The sequence below is a fragment of the Malurus melanocephalus genome, unplaced genomic scaffold, assembly GCF_030028575.1.
Source record: "Malurus melanocephalus ecotype Western Australia unplaced genomic scaffold, MMel_1.1 scaffold_4, whole genome shotgun sequence".
Taxonomy (NCBI): domain Eukaryota; kingdom Metazoa; phylum Chordata; class Aves; order Passeriformes; family Maluridae; genus Malurus; species Malurus melanocephalus.
The window spans coordinates 6,996,214-7,000,444 of record NW_026623236.1 but is presented as its reverse complement, the minus strand read 5'-3'; positions in this window follow the sequence as shown (position 1 = coordinate 7,000,444).

Below are 4,231 nucleotides of genomic sequence, written 5' to 3'. Positions count from 1 at the left end.
TACGCTGATCTTATTTATACACCGCAGCAGGGGAGCAAATTTTTTTTTTTTTTTTTGCCTGAGTTTTAAAACGAGACCTGAGGCTGCGGGGCCACCGGCCGGTGAGGACGGCAGGGCCGAGGGGCTCGCCGAGCACACGGGGAAAGGCCGGTACCCTCCGCGCGGGGGAAGAAGCGCGCCTGCCCGCGGACCGGGCGCCCCGTCGGCGGCTACGGCGGGCTGGTCCCGACCCGTTCGCCTCCTCGGTGCGCGGCCGTCCCGCGGTGCTGAAGTGGGAACAAAATGTGCCACGCCGCATCGATGAGCCCTCCTCTAACCTTACTCACGGCGCCTCTTTGAGGGCMGCCGTGGTCGCGCTTCTGGCAGGTTGGGCTTGGCTTCGGCGCGACCGGCGACRGCCGCAACGAGGTTCCCCGCGGTTCAGGCTAAAGCTGGGTCACTGCWGGAGACAAAGGGCTCTGTGCGCGATTAGAGCGCGGGACTACCCTTCCCTTCCCCGGCCCGGTTCCCTTTTCTCGGCTCCTGAGCTAGAAGCACCTAACGGGATGCTGCATGCTCTCTGGTCCTGGAGGTTCCGTCCAGAGYGGCCTCTCCGTCCCCTTGTTTTGGCAGCCGTCAGTAGAGTTACTTAGTTTGAACCCGGGGAGACTCGAGTGTTGGGAAACCGGCTCCGCTCCCTCTCGTTCCGGCTCGGCCTCAAAGCTGAAGCCCGTCGGGCGGGCGCCCGAAGCGTTGTGTTCGGGACAGAGCCTGGGTCGAGCACCAGGAGGTTTCCCAGGGCTGCCGGGGCACGGCGAGCCTGGGCCCGGATAAACCGGGACCGCCTGCGCCCCGTGCTGTGAGCCGCACTCGTTTTGCGCCCGAGGAAAGTGACACACACAAGTGGGAGCAGGGCCCGAGCCACTCTCATCGGAAACCGATGAGGAGCCCGCCGCAGCTCTGGAAGACCGTTCCTGCCGGCTCCCTAGTGCCACCTCTTCCGTCGGGCTGCAGCCCACCTGGYATCGGGGAAAGCAGCCCCACGGGAGGATTCCCGGTGGAGCGGGACGTGCGGGCTCAGAGGACTTTCCTGCCTCTTTTAAATTTGAGCCACGCTTAACTCTCTCTTATCTGTATCTCTGGGACAGTCTAGGCTTGCTGTTCACCCCGTTATAGCAGAGTTGAAGTGCTAATTCTTCCGCGACAAACGCTCAGCCTCAAGCAAGGGCAAGGGAGAGGGTCCGAGACGAAGGCACACTTCGGATGCACAGAAACAAGGTTTAGAGATTACTTTCTCACCGGCGTCTATAACTTTTCTGTACCTGACAATGTTTGACTGACTAGCTGCCGTCAGCTACTTGCTGTCAGTTTTACACTCCACGTCTCCTTAGAGTGAAGCGATTAGGCTCACTTGGGGGCGGAGGGAAGAAGAGGCTAATGATATAAATATGTTTTCCTTTGTGACCACTCCTATGGATCCCTGCTGGGTAGTTGCAGAAAATCGTGTCTTTGAAAGGAAAAGGACGCAGTGGACATTTTACTCTCTGGTGGTACCCGGCTTCAATGTTCGAAAAGATTAGCAGAAATCATACTGTGAATGGCAAAACATGGCCATTCCTGTAAATGTCACCTAAGATTTTCGAAGGAAGGGCAGGAAAATATCTTTCTGATGGGAAACAATACATTTTKTTTTCCCTGAAGTCTAAATATGTGATTGCCCTACATCAAATCACCCAATTGCCTGAAAACCCAGGCTGCATTTTAAAGTCCGGAAACAAAGTAACCCCAGAAAGGTGTTTTGGATATATATATTATTCCATTAGCAGATCAGTTTAGATAGAWTCTTCTCTTTTTCATCATCCCATTAAAAAAAAAAAAAAAAATACTCGGACAGACATATGTCTAACAGGTTGTTCGATTAAAGTTAAATCCAAACAGTTATTTCAAAAAGTCAAGAAATGAAAACAACATGCCACATAGCAACCTACAGAAATCTAGCGAGGAGAAAAAAAAATCAACCACAAGGGCCCTTCCTCTAGAAATAAAAGCAATTCGGACGATCTGTCCATCCGCCGTAGGGCGGGCAGGCTGCGCGCACCCCGCTGCGCGGCGTGGACGGGTGCGGAGCGGTGCGGAGCAAGGGGTCAGGGTTTCCTCGGCGGGAACGCGGGGCGGCTGGCTCTAGAGGGAGGGAAAAGAATAAAAACCGGGCAGGATCAGCAACCCCGTGCCCAGAGGCTCTTCCGGGACCTCCGTGGCCCCACCGCCGCCTCGTCCCCGTCCCTGCCTGCGCGCCGCAGCCGCCCTCCGCCGGCGCTGCGCCGCGGAGATCCCGGTGGAGGAGGCGGGGGCCAACTCGCCCCTACACCGGCAGGTCCCAACGACCGCTCGGGACCGGCCCCGCTCTCCGCGCCCGCGCCGAGTTTCTCCAGAAGCGCAGCCTCACCCTAAAGCCCCCGCGCCCCCCATCGCTCGCACCCGGGCCCCGCCGCCGCTGAGCGCGCCCTCCTCCTCCCGCGCTCCTCCGCGCCCCTMCCGGACCGCTGCGGCGGGGGTCGGTACCTGCTCCCGCGGGCCTCGCCAGGGCCGTCGCACCGGTGGCGGTGGCGTGTGTGGCCCGGCGGCCGCGGGCGGCGGGAGCGCGGAGCGCAGCGGCGGAAGGTGCCGTCGGAGATGGGCGGGCGGGCGAGGAGCGCCCTCGGACAGAAAACATCCATTTCCTTCCTTCCTCTCCTCTATCGATCTCATCTCCACCGCGACGGCGTTTAAACTCTTGMAAGATCCTCTAGCTTAGCACGTTTCGATCACTCTCGCACATCTGATTTCCTTCAGATTCAATCACGGCTGGAAAGGCAGAGCAGACAGACTTTAGACCACGGAACAGTTAATACGTCCCAGATTTAATGTAAAGATAAACTAACTCCACAGCACTGTTCGTCGGTGACAGGCATTAAGTATAGTCTGCTCTCCTATCAATTCGGAGCGGCAGGCACTGCAGGACAATTTTTTTTCGTAGTGACGAATTTTTCTCAGACAAGTTGCCATCACTTCCAATATGGAGAGAGTTAGTGCTCCTACGGCGGTTTCGTTTTTGTTTTGTTTTATTTTTTCTTTAATTAATTATCCTTCTGTCACATACCTAATTTTTCACGTCTGGAAAGCACTTTTACCATTTTAACGCTGATAACCTTATTTGAAGGGATAATTTATCTCTAGGGTATATTTATTAATCAGCTCATTCCTTATAGTCTCTGACGAAACAGCTATTGAAATTAGCGATAAATTTGCATTTTACGGGTAGGTGAAATGGGATAGTGGAAACGGCTACGTCTCCTAAATGGCAGCTATTTCCGTTTTAGATTACGATCAGAATCTCAGCTGTGCCACTCGACGGCCCGAACAGGACCTCCAAGGCTGTGACACAGACTAACCACATCACGAATTTCCTTCTCTCCGTTGCCCAAAACAGCGAAATGAGTTTGAGATCCTAGCTCCCTAAACAGTGAAATTTGCCCCACATATTTTTTTTACAGCTGGAGGGTTTCCATCCTGTTTCTTTCAAGGGAACATGTTACTCCATTTTGTTCTGAAAATAAAAAGAAAAGAAGAAAAAGGAAAAATGTCCCAAGAGAAGGAAAAACAAAATCCAAAACAAAAAGAAAAAAAAAACAAAACAAAAAAAACCCCACAAAACAAAAAAACGAAAACACAACCAAAATCTCACTAGCTTTTTCATTTCCCTGAATATGGAAAGAATATCTGGTTCCAAAACTTTAATAGTTTTATTCACTGGAAAGATACGAAAGGATTTCTTCCGTAACTATTTTATGCACCTGAATATGATTACTATCAAAATTGCTGCGGCTGGATGCATCGATGTTCATACAAGGTTCTATTTAATTCTCGTTTTATTGCAGCCTCAGCGCTAATGGGCTGGGTTTAGAGGAGGTTGTGGATGCTACGCTGGAACCTCTCTGTAGCCAGAGTTTGAATAACAACGCGATGAATCTCCAAGCGCAACAGTAACAGCAATAATTCCTAATCCCTTACAGCAAGACAGGGCACAACGTCATTTTTTAAAGTCCGAATGGTTTTCCCAACCGAAACGCTGCGCTCCAGGAGTGCCCCCCCTTCTCTCTGCGTTTCGGGGGCAGATACGAATGGGGGCGGGGGTGTCCCTTTAGCGTTCATTGCGGGTGCATCTGCCGGGCCGGCGGCGCGGGGCTGTTTCGGCCGGGGCGGAGGGGAGCGC